The sequence below is a fragment of the Thermobia domestica genome, chromosome 7 (genome assembly GCF_964235325.1).
Source record: "Thermobia domestica chromosome 7, izTheDome1.hap1.1, whole genome shotgun sequence".
Classification (NCBI taxonomy): domain Eukaryota; kingdom Metazoa; phylum Arthropoda; class Insecta; order Zygentoma; family Lepismatidae; genus Thermobia; species Thermobia domestica.
Window position 1 is genome coordinate 27,517,894 of NC_137460.1, and position 17,348 is coordinate 27,535,241.

Consider the following 17,348-nt stretch of genomic DNA (forward strand, 5'->3'; position numbering starts at 1 on the left):
TATGTAAGGGTAAAGATTTTTTCAAAGAAAGGCAGAAAAAACGACTCCCAAGTTGATACTTTGATTTCTTTTTTTAAAAAGAAAAAGAGGAAGAAGATGAATCTTTCTAAACAAAACTGTTGGAGTCTTTCTTTCCGGCCGCGATAATTTATGTTTCCATTACGTTACGTAAAAGAAAAATGACCCTTCTCCTTCCTATACAGGTGCATTCTTTTCCCTACAAAATGTCTTTACCGATAGCAGAGATTGCTTCTCTCTCTCTCTCTTTTTTTTCTTTCTTTTCACAACACTAGTGGTTTCGGCCGTGACAAACTAATCCCCTCCCAATACTTAAACTTCAAGAAAGAAACAAAAGTTTTGAGTCAAAGTTAACTTCTGTCCCACTCGGATAGTTGTTTTATTACATTTCATAATACAGTTAAAAGCACACAATGTATTTAGTCACAACTCTTTGGCAGATAAAATGGCTTGAGCTATGAATGTGTGTAAGTTTGGGCTTTGTCCTGTCGATACAGTTATCACATTCCGCACTGTGAGATTAGGGGCGTGAGGGATAATTGCCCCTGACTTACATGTATACATTTTAATGGATAGTATATGTTGTTTGTTAGAGTTTAACGTTCTTTCTCAGTACTCAGGCTATATGAGACGGGAATCTACATCTTAAGGTGGAATTAGATCCGTATAAGATGCAAAGATAGTTTTCTTAGTGGTGGTGGTGGAAGGGGGGGCGTTAGAAGAGAACTAGGATGAATTCATCTTATATTCATTCATACATACGAACAAACAACTGAAAGTTTCGAGGACTGAGCTCCGCTATCCTTTCTTTAGCTTCGTAATCAGTTCAAGTTTCAACCTTCTCCCTCTGAGAATTAAACCCGGGATCCCGTGCACTTATTGTCTCAAAAGACAAGACGAATAAGGTATTGGCTCGTCTCCTGAATTTTTGTAGAACTGTCGTCCAGGCCCGTATCCACGGGGGGCAAGGGGGCTGCCTCCCCTAAACTTTTCCTGGCCCCCATAAAATTTCACGGTAGGCTTTCAAATGAACTATTACATGGTGATGAAGTCTAATATGATTGGGTCGGGACCCCCCTAACTTCTACCGGGCCTTCCCTAAATTTTTGGGCTGGCTACGGGTCTGCTGTCGTCTCATCTAGGTTCTCGGAGCTCCTTTGTAGCTAAATGGATAGCGTTCACGCTTTTATCATGGCAGAGTGCAAGATTCGGTGTGATTCCTGGCGGTAACTTGTGTGGTTCGGATTCCACGTTAAGCTATAGGTCCACATCTTGTAAAAAAATGAAATCTTAAAGTTTTACGCCCCATGGTTATGCCGGAGAAGCTAAAGAAAACAGATGATCAGAATGAATGAAAATGGTGGAATGAAGAAAGTGGGAGGAAACGAGAGATCCCCGAGAAAACATCTGTACATGGTGTTTATCCACCACAAAGCTCACTTGGTGCGAAAATGAATCCTAGGGTTCATGAGATTGAGGGACAATAAGTTATTTGTGCAAGCTGGGATCGAACCAAGGATCACATGCACCAAATTGAACGCTCTACTACTGAGCCACCACGGTTCGCCTTCATGTCTTGTATAGCCTTGCTGCTGAACAGGACGTTAAGCCCAATCTAAACTTCTCCATTCTCGAAAACTTCTTTCTTGTTTTGTCTTAATTCTTGGATAGCTTTCATCCTTTCCTATTCTATAAATTTATGCTCAAAATTTAAGCTCTGATTTTTGTTAACGTCATCTAAAAATTTTCAGAATCCTTCCGCGTCACAAGAGATTCACGAAGGGTGTGAAATAACTATGGACGTGCACAGAGAAAAATCCCTTCTCCGGACAGCGGTATATTGTATAAATATACGGTGTCCTCTTGTTTACTATAGAAATCAGAACGGAGCATACGTTTTCCGTATGCTACATAGGCACTGCCCTTAGGTGTTACATAATGTCGTTGCAGGATGTCTGACATCTAACAGTTTTCCGTATATTACATTCATATACTTATGTTACCTTCGTCAGCTATATGTTATATACGTCCATTTGTATGTGAGATCCTGACCGCCTACATTATTTCATACAGAAAGTACGTATAAATGGAACACTTATACAGAAAGTATTATAAAACATGCGTTTTCAGTTATACGTCTGTTGTACATTAAGTCCAAAAACTACAGGAATTACGCATGTAACCTATCTTTTTAAGTATGTCACCTACAATTTTTTTTCTCAGTGTGAAGTTTTCATTTTAACGATAACATCGAAAACTTGGAAAAGGCAAAGTAAAGTATATAGATATACCTAAATATATGATAGAAGGTCATTTTTTGGTGTTTTTAAATCGCGCAATATCGCGAATTTAGTACTTTTTTCAAAATAACACCGAAATGTACTGCATAAAGCGATAGATTCGCGAAATTACGATGTTGGACGGTCATACTAATAAAATAACACAAGTTTCCTTTGCAACAAAATGTGATTCACACAAGACCATCAGTTTTGTTAGTTTTTGACCGGTTGATTAGTGAAAGTTTGCCCCTGAAGTTTTAAGTATGTATTGTGATTTTTCTCCCCTTGAAGTGAAAAAGAGTTAAGAAACACTATGTTATCAATTACGATTTAATAAGTATAATGTAAATTGATTTTTTTTTTTTTGAACTGAAGAAAATGTTAAGAAACACTGAAGTGTGATTTTTTTAGTAGATATATTTATTCAAATCATACATTAAATAAATCGAAGTTTTGGAGTGACATGGAGCCATTTTATCTAAGATGGCAAAATTTAAAACTATTTGTTTAATTTTAAAATTATTTTATTTTAATTAGGTTTCACAGACCACTTTCTCTACGTTTACAATACACTTGCTTCTCAAAACCATTACAGAAGAAAGCAAATGGCCTATGTTTAGCAGAAGGGGTCCAGCTCTTTTCTCTAAAAAAATGTTACAATTTTGGTAATTTCTGTTCACATTCGGTTAGTTTAGAGTAGGTTAGGTTAGTTTAAGCTAGTTTAGGTTAAGTTAGGTTAGTTTATGTTAAATTAGTGTAGGGGTTCCGCATAATTTTCCAAAAAAAAAAAAAAAAAGATAGAATTTCGCTTATATCTATAATATTAGGTAACTTTAGGTTACTTCAGGTTAGCTTAGGTTAGTTACGTTAAATAGGTTAGGTTTGGTTACATTATGTTACGTCTAAGTACTTGCATCATTCATTTCTCCTGTAAATTTTGTTTTTTTACGTGCTTCTGGACCCCTTGTACTAAACATACTCCAAGCAAATAATCCCTGTTTACTTGTATTGAATCGCGAAAAATAACACCAATTTTGGGCAAAAAAAAAAAAAAAAAAAAAAAAAACATCGATTTGAAGGATAAAGTAAAACGAAAACTTCACGTCCCTAGAAATAACCTATTGAAGCATAGGTTATTAAACCAAATTTGTTATTGAAGCATATTATGTTGGGTGTGATTAATTCAGCCATAAATTATGAAGCTTATTCACAGAGGAAGAGCTAAGGTTAATGTAAAGGTTAAATGGCTAGAGCTGATATAATATCTTAAAACGTTAATAAATGGTGTTAATTATGTTCGTAAAATAACTTTATCAATTTATAGTTTTTATCTATGAATCATGTAATACTAAAACAGTGTTTGAGACCTAAGATTTGGGTGAAGTAGTGTTGTCCACAAGACGAAAATATGCTTGATAAATGTCTTGTCTCGTCTCGAATTTGAAAATATGCTTCTGGTCTCGATTTTCGTTTCGTGTGCAACGCTACAGTGCACCAAAAGTGCGTGCAATACAGTCCATTTGATACAACTTGTCCCTTCTGACAGTTGCTTTCCCCTGTTTTTTTCCTTCCTGCACGTAGTCATAACAATCAAGCAAAAAGAACTGTTTCTATGGCAACAGCACGTACAGCCAATTGTAGTGGTTCATTTCTCTCGCTCATCAGTGGTAAACATTTTACCCTTTGCGCACGTTGTCAATTTGAATATAAACAAATGCACATTGTTTCAGTCGGGTGTCAACTTGACTAGCGCACCTGCTGGTTATTGATAGAATACTTTTTAAGTTATCTTTTGTGTCATTTAATTTTATAAACTGAGATTTACTTGCAATGAATAATTTTGTGTTTCAACACTACACGCAAAAGCTGACAACACAGTATTGAGGACCACGTGCGCGCAGCGAGCTGTCAGAAGGGACAAGTAGTATAAATTACAGTATAAACACTAGACCAATGGGAAGGGTAAATAATACTGTAGTATAGCAATATATTAACGAAAAACGTTTAATTCATATTGGTACAGAGTTCTCTCTTCCCAGCTAACCTAAAATGACGCTATTCTGTGCGATTCGAGTCGAGGAAGGTTTAGGCAGGACCTATAATGTTTATTATCATACAACCGTAATATGTAGAGCACTTTGTCCACACATTAAAGAAAGAAGAAAAATGAATTCTGTAGTTTTAAGACTCACGATGATGCCCTATATATGCTTAAAAAAAAGATACGTATAATTAATAAATGTGAACGATTATGAAGAGCGATGATGAAATGAGCATGTTGGAGGAAAAACGGAATAACCTTGATAAACTCTCGGACACTTTGTGGTTCACCACAAACTCATATGACCTGGGATGGAACCAGGGGCCTCTGGCACAAAAGATATGAGGGATCTATTACTTTTTTAAAAATAACATTCCGACTCATTCTTTTTCTTGTTCAGACATTTTAAGACTACCGCCTCGACATGGTTACGCACATTGAAACATCGAGGACAGTTAAAAATCCGACTATGGTCTACAGAGGGATGCATTTGTAGATCTAGTTTGGGGCTGGGGAAACTTAGGCCCCAGAGTTTTTTAAGTGACAAAAAATAATTTAAGCTATTATTTATATATTTTTCAAAGTTTATAATAAACTCGTGATACAGTATATCTATCACAGTCTGGATTTTCACTGCCGCCCCCAAATTTTACCCTCTAAATCCGCCACTGTCCTCAATGGGTTTCTTCTCAGCCTAAAGCCTCAGACTACTCGAATACACCACACCTGCTACTACATTTGATCCACTGTGTGCCCTAGACCAAATAAGTCGTGGGTACAAAACAGGTCTTTCTGAATTTTAGAGAAACCAAAACCGGTTTCTGAAGGTTTGCCAAAAATATTTTTTCCCCTCAAAACTCGTTTAGGTTTCCTATCAAATCGATTTTTTGTCAAAACTTTTTTTCTTTGCTTCTTCGTTACCTTGTATAGAAATGACTATAAAGAACATGAACACAATGAGCCTTATGCAGAGTCGTTCTGACGCATGATTAGTGCCTTACTAAAGAGGTCGACTAACATATGCTTCCTGCAGTAGTCAGGCCTTTAGTATGACGCTAGTCATTCTTCAAAACAATTCTGCATAAGGCCCAATAATTTCAGCAAAAATTACACTGACATCAGTAAAACCCCAAAACTTTTCTGGAGAGAACGGAAAACGTTTTCGGTGAAAAATCGAAGTTTTTTTTTTAAAAAAAAAAAAGAAAAGAAAAGAAAAGAAAGAAATAAAACCCTTTTAGCTTATAAACTGAACTACTTTTCGAGAAAATCGAAATACCGTTTTTTGTTTGTTTTTGGTTTGTCTACAAACCGGTTTCCGATTTCTATTAAATAAACAGTTTTTGCAATTCCCTAGATAAAAATAGTAATTTTAATTTTTCATTAGTATATCCAGATATGATATTTGTAAGATAATGTTCACTTCTATTATTAAATTATGGCAGGGTCCTTGCTTGATACAGAATCTTTCATTAGAAAAGGAGAAAAAAGATGAAAGGAAATCTTTATGTTGAAGATAAAATTAACGAATTTTCAAGCACATCGGGGAAATGGCGAAATAGCACATCCGTGTATTTTTTATCAACTGCTTTTTTTTAACTCCCTCTCTTGTTTCTTTGATCAACCGGAAGAGGGCTTGCGCCCGTTGATAGAACATTTCCTGCCTCATTCTCATTACAAAACGAGATACGGAAAGACACACACACAGAAAAAAAGCATAGCCCGTTAACTGCTTTTAAGTGGATGTTGACACTACAATTAGGAACTTCTTTTTTTTTTTTTTCATGTAACATAAATATACGCACTCAGTTTCATTCTTACGTATAAACATTTTAGAGACCCTCGGTGCCTGGCTTGTGCACCCATTTTAATAATAGTTTATCTTTTCTAATCGCTCGTCTCATCATTGGTGTACCCCAAGGATCAGCATTCTCACCGCCTTTCTGTATATTAGTGATATTTCTCTCATACCAACAGTTATTTACTACATACTCAATTCTCGTTCTCTATGGTTCTTGCCAGTGAAAAACTAAAGCAAAATTATAAAGACTATGCACTAAAATGTCAGTAAATAATTCTTCTACCAAATGAAATCAAAGGTTTCTCTTTACTAAGTACAATATTAGAACTTTTAGTCACATTATTGCCAAATAAACAAGCAAAAGTATGCAGAAACCCATAACCGTTTAATACCTACGTCCATGGTGTCATTCTAAGCAGTGTTCGAAGTACAGTGAATCAGAAAAGTTGTGGAACGCAATCATTGTTGCTACTATTTATAACGAGAAACACTGTTACTGTATTTTTTTAAATGCAGCTATTTCAAAAATTAGGAAGGAAGTAGTGGAACGTGTTTCCCACTGTACGCTCAGCACTGGTATTGATACAACAGTGATTATGCTATTGGTTTACTACCGTCTACCACTTAACATTATTAATATCCATCTACTAGAAAATTAAGGCAACTTACAAATTATTCCCTTAACTTCATTATATAGACATTAAATTTATTTATTTAAAATTACATTTCAACCTAGGATCGTTATGTAAAGATGTAAGTCAAACATGTCTTTAACATGTGATTATGCTATTGATTTATTCTTTAAAAAAATTACATTTGGGGCGCTTTGTGACATGTTTTGCTTGAAACTTCTAAAATGGGCACTAAACTTCTATGAACAAACACAATCCGAAGTGGTAGAAAGAAATATATCTCTTTCAGTTTCAATGTTCGTTTATTATTATTATTATTATTATTATTATTATTATTATTATTATTATTATTATTATTATTATTATTATTATTATTATTATTATTATTATTATTAAGTGTTCTGCCTTTTGTCAGGCCCTGGGACTAATAAGGTTTTTTTTTCTGTTTCTTTTCTTTTTCATTTAGGTTTGGACCTGGAAATGTTTCTTTCACGTTTCTCGATCTTCAGCTTCTTCTCTTAACTCCAAATATTTTCTTCTATTTTTCAAATCATTGATCAATTGTGTTCTTCTTCCTACTCCTTGCTTTCCTTCAACGAAGAAGGTAATTTCTTCGCAAGATATGTTCGCAATCCAACTGGCTTTCCTACGAAGAATGCTGGCTAAAACCGTTCCCTTCTCTCCTATTTCCTTTTAAAACATCTTCGTTTATTACTCTCTCTCTCTCTCTCTCTCTCTCTGACCATTTTATCTTCTCCATCTTCCTCCAACACTACATTTCGAAGCTCTCTAAATATTTCTTCTCTAATTTCCATAATATCCAAGTCTCTGAACCATATAGTCCAAGTTCTTTCTATTTGATTTGAGTTTAGTGTCCCTTTCAGCAGCGAGGCTATATGAGACGAAGTTCTAGAGCTTAACGTGGGATCCGAGTTACATGAACTCCCGCCAGGGAATCAAACCCGAGTCTCCCACGCAAAGAAGTGCGGATGCTAACCACGTAGCCACGAAGGAACTCTGGGATTAGGCGGAGAACGAACCTACTATAGACCCGGACCTGAATTTCAAATAAAATAAAAATGTTTCTCTGTACCTGTTAACAGTTTTTTTTCTCGACAAACGTGGTCGGTTTATAAAACCCTCTCATACTTACACACAGAACAATTTGGAAGTCTATATATTACGGTTTCTACCTTGACAGTAATAGTTCATAGTAGCGTGATAGTAAAGAGTTTACAAACAGTATGTGCGTTAAGGCGTAAGTGTGCGATTGTTAGGGAAAGAAACAAATAATAGATACAATATGACAATTAACATTGTATTTTGGGGTTCACAGTGGTCAGTGCTAGAGCGCTTACTTTTGGTGAGTGGGGTCCCTGGTTCGATCCCCGAGGACACTTCTGTTTACTCCCACATTTTCATTACACCAATTATTCCACAATCATCATTCACTTGGCTTAGTCATCAATTTGCCTTACCCTAAAGGGCATAATCGTGGAACGTTAAAATGAAAGTTTAATTTTTCATTGTATATTTTTTTCTTTATACACAGTACAAATAGTAATGTTTTTCACCAAAATAAAATCTGTCAATTATTATTGGTAATGACTGACATAATGTTTCGTTTTTTTTTCGATTTTTTCGAGAATTACGCATGATAATTTATCCCACAAGCATCTTAACTAGGGATGGCCAATTCTGGAATTTTTACTTTCCGTAATCCGGAAAGTAAAATCGAAAAAAAATCCGGAATTTAAAAAAAAATTGTGGATTTCGGACAAACCCCGGAATTGAGAAAAATTCCGGATTTCGGAAAAATTTTCGGGAATTCCGAAAAATTCCGAAACTTGGAAAAATTCCAGAATTTAGAAAATTCCAGAATTCATTAGAAAAATCTAAAATTTTTCCCAAATCTGGAAAGTTAAATTTCTGATTCCGGAAAATAATTTTCCGGAATCCGGAAAAATTTTGTTCATCCTTAATATTAATTTTGTTCAGACCAATATGATTTATCGACTGATATTCGTAGATGTCTTATCTTTGTACCATATTTTTGTTAGAGTAAAATTTGAATATAAAAGTTATTTGTACTTTTAGGCTATAGGCTATATCATTAACTCTGCTATGTGCTTGCAGTCTTCTTGCTAATGTCCGAATAGAAAGCTTCATGAGAACATATTTGAGTATCTGTTATATCTCAATAACTCGGATAATTCTCGTATAACAAACATCAATTTTTAGGTTTACAAATTAATTGCTTTCTTTCATTTTCTCGAAAACGACACATGAGCTTACGTACGTCTTATTCTTAGCTCGACAAATTCTATCAAATTGTCTGTGTTTCATCTTTGGACATTATTTTGCTTTCGTTTAGCACTAATAATGTAATAACATAGTAGAATTTATGATTTATAGGATTCACGCTTCATCACAGTTACCTGGAGTCTCCTTAGATTTGAGCTTCGTTTCTTTCCTCTTATTATTTGCATTTAACCATAATTTTCCGTAGCGTTCCAGAGATGTAGTCTGCATCAAGAGGATTTGATCATATGTTTAATTCATAGAAGTGGTGGTGCATAAGAGTACAGTCATTACAATTTCCTTGAGTAAGTAAATCCCCTCATTTTTCTTCTCTTTTCGGTTCACAGAAGCAAGTCAAGTTACTACGGATCATTGAGGAAAAAGTGGAAATGAACAGGAAGATTTTCAAGCAAAAGAGGCGAGGCAACAAACGACACATTTCTACGAAGTTCACCATTTGATACTGCACGCAGATACGTCAAAACAAAATAAAATAATCAAAGTTTTTCTTTCTTTCTTTCTTTCTTTTATGACCGTGCCATGTGCTTCTCTAAAGCTTCCGTCTTCTTGTTCTCGTACACGAGTGACGTAAGAATTTTTCCAATGATGATGACTGGCTCGCTATACATGAACTCCCATTTGCTTTGCTTTGGGTTGGGTCTTTTACTTGCTTGCGTAGCATAAGCTCAGCTTCTTTGAAAAATGACTGCAAAGCAGCACGTCATGTAGAATATTGCGTCTACCACCTTGAAAGAAACAAAAACAATTAATAGCCTATGGGGCTTCTAAACACGTGGGTCAACCTATTGGTTGGTCATGAAAACAGACTGCTAATAAGGTATTTGTAAAACCGGTTGATTGTATCTGGAACTGGAATTGAAGTGCTGAGTAAGGGATCCGTTCTTGTTAGTCCGGTCATACAATATCAATTTAACCTTGCGACCTCTCTTAAAGTGTAAGAACAACACGATCCACACATATGTATGAGGTACTTGCAACACTTAATATGTAATTAATAAAAGCAAGATAATTTGCAGTATTGTTTATTACATTATCTCAAGAAAGTTTGGCGGTTTGCTTACTTGGACGAATGGTCATAACACCTTCATAATTAGCTTCAAAGATCACATCAACTTAGAGATTGAACGTGTACGATCTGAGTTGTATGTGATTTTAGGGTTGCATACAGCATTTGAAACTAGAGTAAAACTCAAATTACCTACAATCCAGTTAATCGGATCACCAGATACAGTATGTCGATCAATACCAGAAAATACCAAATTACATCTTTAAAAGAGAGAGAGAGAGAAAAAAACTTCCAGAAATGTGAACTGTAGGTATTTGTTCGCAGAGGTATTTAAATTTCATTGAAATTTCTATTTACACGATAGTCAAAATTTATATTTAATTGTTTAATTGATTTTAAAAAATATTACATAAAAGTTATCTTTTTTCAATATATATCAGGCGATAGGATTGACCTGTTCTTTTATTGAACAAATGCAATTTACAGAATTTATCTCTCACACAACATAAATCTTTTAAATATGATTTCCCCAATCATCCGGATTTTTGCATATCCTTATTAGGTCTAAGGGCCTCATTTTATAACGGTTTGCGCCAAAACAACGCAAACTTTGCGTTTCTTTTCTTTTCTTTTCCATGTTATGCATGAAATTGCGCTCCGCAAATTTTGCAAAGGCAGGTACTTAGTGAAGCTCCAGGCTTATTAATCGGGATAATTAAAGTTTCACTGTACATTCTATTTACTTCTAAAATGTCGATATTTCACTTTTTTTAAAAAGGATGAAAACAGGGTGCCCATTTCTCCAAGGGTTCGGGCACAATTCCCTTCTAATTCACCACTCTCCCTCCAAATGTACCTCCCTACCACCAAATTTAGCACCCTTTCCTCAAATTTCCCATTCCTACATCAAATTCACCATTTCTCCTCAAATTTACCATTCCTTCCTCAAATTCACCATTTCTCCTCAAATTTACCATTCTTCCTCCAAATTTACCATTCTACCTCAAGTATTGTAGCCCCAAATTTACCTTTTCGAAACAAATTTACCATTCTCCCCCGAATTTATCATTATTCCCCTTAATTACCCTTCTTCATTCATATTTACTATTATCCCTTTTTACCATTATAGTCCAAAATTCATGTTTTCCAAACAATTTTACCATTCTCTCTCAAATTGACCTTCTTCCTTGTAGTTTACCATTCTTCTTTGAAAATTTCCATTTTGCTCCCAAATTTCTAATTCTTCCTCCCAAATGTATATTCCTTTGTCCAATTTACCATTTTGCAGGGGCGGATCCAGAGGGGGCGATCGCCCCCCCAGAAGAGGAAACTTTCTTATAAATAAAACCCATCCCAAAGTTTGGAGCCCTTAAAATAGCAGTATGACAACCCCCTCCCCCCGAAGAAGTCGGTCCTGGATCCGACCCTGCCATTCTGTAGTATGATTCCATCATTCAGTGAAAAATTAGGTTCCCCCAAATAATCTCATAGGTACAATCTTTGCCTTAAAGCCCGCCTGTGTGCAACCCTGAGAGAAAAGCACTGTACAGTAACACTATTAGTTTCAGTGGTAGTTTTTCGATAAAATATCAAGTATTATCTCAGCCATATTTACTGACAGAATTACCTGACGTGAGTGGCGGTAAAACTCATAAAAAGTCATTATTATCATGTCTACTTTATGAGAAATATGAATTTCATTTTAAGATTGTGTATCTCATGCTACTGTGCATAGTATATTGATAAGCTTGCTACCTATGACCACGTTAATGGTCAACCTCAAATCCCTTTTCCCTTCACTGTCAATTAAGCCTGTAACCTAACATATCGAAAACACATGTTTTAACAACTTTCCAGGGTTAAGTTGTGGCAGGGGCGGGTCCAGAAGAGGAAAATTTTTCTTATTTTATATATAAACAAAACCCATCCCAGAGTTTGGAACTGTTAAAAGTAGCTCTAAATGGCAGTATTACAACCCACCGCCATGGCAGTATTACAACCCACCGCCCCCCATAAGTCCGTCTTAGATCCGCCCCCTGAGTTGTGGAAACACCTAATCTAATTTAACCCGACTCTGCATGCTTGGAGTTTCTTGTTAAAGGGTGAACATTTAGTATAGGCCTATATTTTATGTAGTCTGTGTGGCTGTGGAGAAGAATGGAAAGAATTAGTTGGGTCGAGCGGAAAACGAATGAGACGACGTTAGAAATGATGGGAGAGAAAGGAATAATTTTAGATATTATTAAGGGGAAGAGAAACTTGTTGGGATATTGGCTAAGAAAGTAGTGTATTATGAGGGACGTGCAAGAGGGTATGGTGTCAGGAAAGAGAGGGAGAAGAAGAAGGTGGCTACAATTGATGAACGATATTAAAACAGAAAAATAAGCTGCTACAATAATGGCAGAATACCTATGATAATGATTATATAGTCAATGCTTGATACTCTTCTGTATTACAAAGGGAGTAATTCTTATGTACTATGAAGACAAGACAGAACGGCTGTGAAGTATCGAAAGTAGTTCCATACACTACTAGTTCACTGAGGAAAACTGATTATTAGTTTAGTTTGAAGTAATAATTTTTATATGTTGAAAAGCACCATTTAATTTACCTGGAAAATTCCTTTAAAAGCTGCAACAAAATAAAATAATCTATTGCCATTCCAATGATAAAATTCAGCGTTCACTATTTGAAATATTATTGTGCTTAAGTGAGGATGAGAAGTGTTCAGGTTATAATGATTCCACTACTTTATATGTGGAAGTGTAATCCAGACTGACTAATGTTTTGTAGGTGCCAACTTTGTCTCTATCTAGTAAATAGTTTTTTTTTAAAAAAAGTGTTTCTTTTGCCTCCGAGTAATTTGGTTGTACCTAATGTTGTGTACCAAGGACGAAGGCTTCTGGACAAGAGATGTGAACCGATGAAAAAAGAAAGACCGTGTGCTGTAAGATGTAACCTTGACATTGCTAAACATAGCATTACTTGCAACTCCCTTTCTTTTCGTCTTTTTTATTTTTATTTTTCAATAACATCATTACGAGATCCTTGCTCAAGAAAATTCATACTTATTTATTCTTCTTCTTCTTCTTTTACTAGGCCGGTAATCATTGAAAACTATAAAAACGAAGCGCTTACAACCCGTCTTCTCTTCAAACTTTATTTCAGCCTTGTCATCTTCTCAGGAATATATTGTTTGCTAGTCGTACGCTAAACAAATATACAAAATAAAGACAAAACAACCAATTAATTTCGAAATCCAAATTATGGTTAATATTATTATTATTTGTTGGTTCTTATGATCAGAACTATTTAATTGCATAGAGGACTATGTGGCTTAGTGATATTTCCCCCCATCTTTGATGTGGATGGTTTTTGGGATTCACTCCCATTAGGCCATGTGAATTTGTACTTGTCGACAGCGTGATTTTTTTTTCGAGACTTCATTTTTTTTTCTTTCACTAAATTATGCTACCATTTTTTCATTTTATTCACTATCATAAGCAGTGGTAGCTCTTACGGTAATAATAATAATAATAATAATAATAATAATAATAATAATAATAATAATAATAATAATAATAATAATAATAATAATAATAATAATAATAATAATAATAATTTTATAGCCGCAAACTAAGGGAAGAAAATTTACCTAATGTCCGAGATTAGGTTAGATTTCTTTCTGCGGTCTGTAGTGAAAAAAAAAATACCGGGTTATTACAAATGATTGAACCGATTTCATAAATTCATTGTAGTTTTATTATTTGGCATATTGTCACAAAACTTTGCAGACGTATTAAAAAACTCCTTTTTTTTCATATTGAAGGTTCGCTTTTGATTCCTGTGAAATAGCGCAGCAATGGCCATTCATTTAAGATGGCGACAGGTGGAGAGAAAGTTTATGTTGTATTCCAGTTTCATTCACATCAGTTTGTCCTAATTGTACAACGACACTTCCAAACCACCAACTGCTAAGCGCATTCGGCGATGGTATGCACAGTGTACAGCTTCAGGATGCCTCACTTTCATCTCTATGTTCGTGAATTCCTGAACAAGGGATTGAAAAACCGATGGGTCAGTCATGGTGGGGATGACGATCAGCAATTTCTGTAATGGCCTCCACGCTCTCCGGACCTAGCCCCATACGATTTTCTTTTGTGGGGTTATGTGAAAAATCCCCTCTACCAACAAAACTAACAGAACTGAGAGCTCGCACCAACAGTGCTTTCTAACAAGCTTTCTCTGCGCCATAGCCATCTTGAATAAATGCTCACTGCTGCGTCCTCGTGGCAGAAATCAGAAGCGAACTTGCTACACACACACACACACATACAAGGATACTAGACATCATTCTCGTTTTAAAAAGGTATAAATACAGTACATGTCGATATTTTCCCCTCACCTTTGCCATTTTTTCCCCTCAAGAAGTAAGTACATACTTTGTTGGCAATACAACAGGGGCGTCATTTCGGACTTCGCTTGGGGGGGGGGCAGGAGCACTACCGACGTAAGACTTTTTGTACTAGTATATTAGTAGACAATCGATTAAAGTATATGTATTCCTCAAACTCTTGGGGGAGGCAATTGCCCCCTCCTGGCCCCCTAAATGACGCCCCTGGTCTACAAGCAGATGTGCTTTCCTGTTTCGGTTTCACTTGTTATTTTGTCAAAAATAGCAGGTGCGCCGTAACGAACAACTTGTTTTTGCCGAAAGTACAGCATGCTTACTGGATTTACGTCGAAGTATAAGGTGAGATGTTAAACTGAAAAATAAAAATAACGTTTTTTTACTCATTTTTATTTAAAATACGCAATTCCTTGAAACTTTTTTTTCTTGTTATTAAATCGCTAGTCACAGGTCTCCCTGATTGTTGTGTATCTTCCACTGAAACCCTCTGGTCAAAATTTTATTTACATCATGTTAACGAAGCCAGAAGAGTCATTTGGACTGGGCGGTTCGCCGCTGGACAATGAACTTAAGCTCGAAGTACTGTTTGGAGTGTTACACCTGAAAATAAAACAAATGTTGTGCAACGTTATATATGTGTCTGAATATGTAAAATAAAATATAAATTTTCAACATGTAATACAAATGACATACTCTGTACATGATAAAGCAGTATTTTTGTTGGTAGCTTTTACGTATGATATAATAATTGTAATGCTAAATAGCTGAGCGTTGAATAAAAGGTAGTCTTTGTTCATCCCCCGACTGGATCCACCACTGATTTACGCTTTATTACTCATCTTTTACATTCACACTAATTTTCACAGAACTGTTTTCAGCATAGATTTGTATTTAGTTAAACTGGTTGTTCCCCAAGCCTTCAGTTTGTCTTTTGCGCACTAGCGACATCTCTTAGCGTCAGGTAGAAGATAGTGCAGCTAGCGATAACTATTAGCCTGACTAACAGTTTATTAGGAGCTTGGTTCACAGGAACAAGTAGCATAGTGTTACGTATACGCTACGTAAAAGAATTTAATTTGAATGGCATGATATTTTTTTTTTAAATTTAAAATAAAAATTGGAAGTGGTAGTATATTTGTATCACTTCCAGTTTCAGTTGAAAAATTAGACTGGAGACATAACATGTTCTTGAGGCGCAAACATTGAATGCAGAAAACAGTTTCTCGCTGTCTATTACAATTTTACATTCAACAAGAAACAACGTTAAAACCGGAAATGATTGATTTATGCCACTTCCGGTTTAAATAGAGGATTAAGACAGATAGTATCTATTCTTACAACATTAAATAGATCAGTTGCTTGTTGTTATGTATCCCTGAATGTTAGATTAACTCGATTTAGCCCCTACAAATAATGATTTTAACTTTTTTTTTTTTTTTTTTTTTTGCTCCATGAAGACCAATGTTGAAACCGGAAGATGTAATGGATTTTTATATCTTCCAGTTTTAGTACAGAGAGTTACGGATGGAGAAGAAATACATTCTTGGGACGCTTGGTCGATTGCAGGAAACAGTTTTTCGCTATCTGTTACCGTTTTTTTCCACATAATGATCAACATTAAAGCCCGAAAGACTTGTTGTTTTTTACTACTTCACCTCCATCAGCGAAATGTGTTCTTCACTTTTGGCCCTCTTGATACATCAAATAATTTTTGAGAATTTGTTGTTTCCCAGATGGACGGACACACGTTTGAGATGGTAAACACATAATTGGGTTTTGGTGAACTGAACCCTTTAACTAACAAACAAATTAACTAACTCTATGGCTTAAGGAACCCGAAAGTTCAATGCCGCGTTCACAAAAGTTCTCCACTGACTTATCCAGTTTCTACTTTGTATTCCTCTTTCTGCGAGATCCATCTTAAGATTGTCCTCCCATCTTGCACCTAGGTCTTCCTAATGGACATTTTCCGATTGACATTTTCCAGTTAAGACTTTCAAAACATTGCTAAAGATAACCCACATTGACTTGACACCAGTCTTCCGTTTCAGGCACTGCTATCAGCTGAAGGAAGCCCACTCCGTTTCGCTAAAGCTCTCTCGTTTAGCAACAGCTTATCTCTTATTGGCTCAACTTATGGATGTGTCGAGGGTGTGAGCTTTAGTTCGCATTTTTGCCACGGCTCAAGACATTTTGGCAGCACTATAACTTTCTTGCACTTTGGCTACGTGGGCTGCCCACCTGACCCTCCTAGACTTGATTATCCTAACAGGTATATTTGATAAACCGTATAAATTATGCAGTTCCTCGTTATGAAGTTTCCACCATTCCCGTTCCTCTTGGGTCCGAACATTCGTCTCAGTATTTTATTCTCAAAGAAACGAACTCTTTAGAGCAAATTCTTATTTAGAAAAAGATAGATGGAACAAAAATGTGTTATTAAAAGTTAATTCGAGACAAGAAAAAAGTAAATCACAAGTAGGTTGATTAATGTAAAAGCAGTGTGTACTTCATAAAAAGACGATTTCCGCAGTAGGGAAAACTTACTGGTACTATTTCTATCTATTCTTTATAAGTGTCTTTTTTTATGTTAAGTAACGGGAAAGCACTGGGTTATACAAGTAACTCACTTTTTTTTTTTTTTTTAACAAAACACGCCTAGCAATCTTTTAAAGCTTGGTTAGTGCGGTAATAAAACTACACAAACATGAGAACGAACCTATTTTCTTATTCTGTTAGTAGCATGAATAACTGTCGTGCTCGTGAGTGGCATGGTTTTGAGAACTCTGAACACACCTCATTTTTTTTTTCTTTTGACAATGACTTATGACACCACCTCTA

The 17,348-nt window shown here is 35.6% G+C and overlaps 1 long non-coding RNA gene across 1 annotated transcript in view; it reads left to right on the forward strand.

Moving 5' to 3' along the window:
• The window catches only part of LOC145689937 (uncharacterized), a 175,008-nt gene that overhangs the window by 105,185 nt on the left and 52,475 nt on the right, over positions 1-17,348 (forward strand). The window lies entirely within an intron of this gene.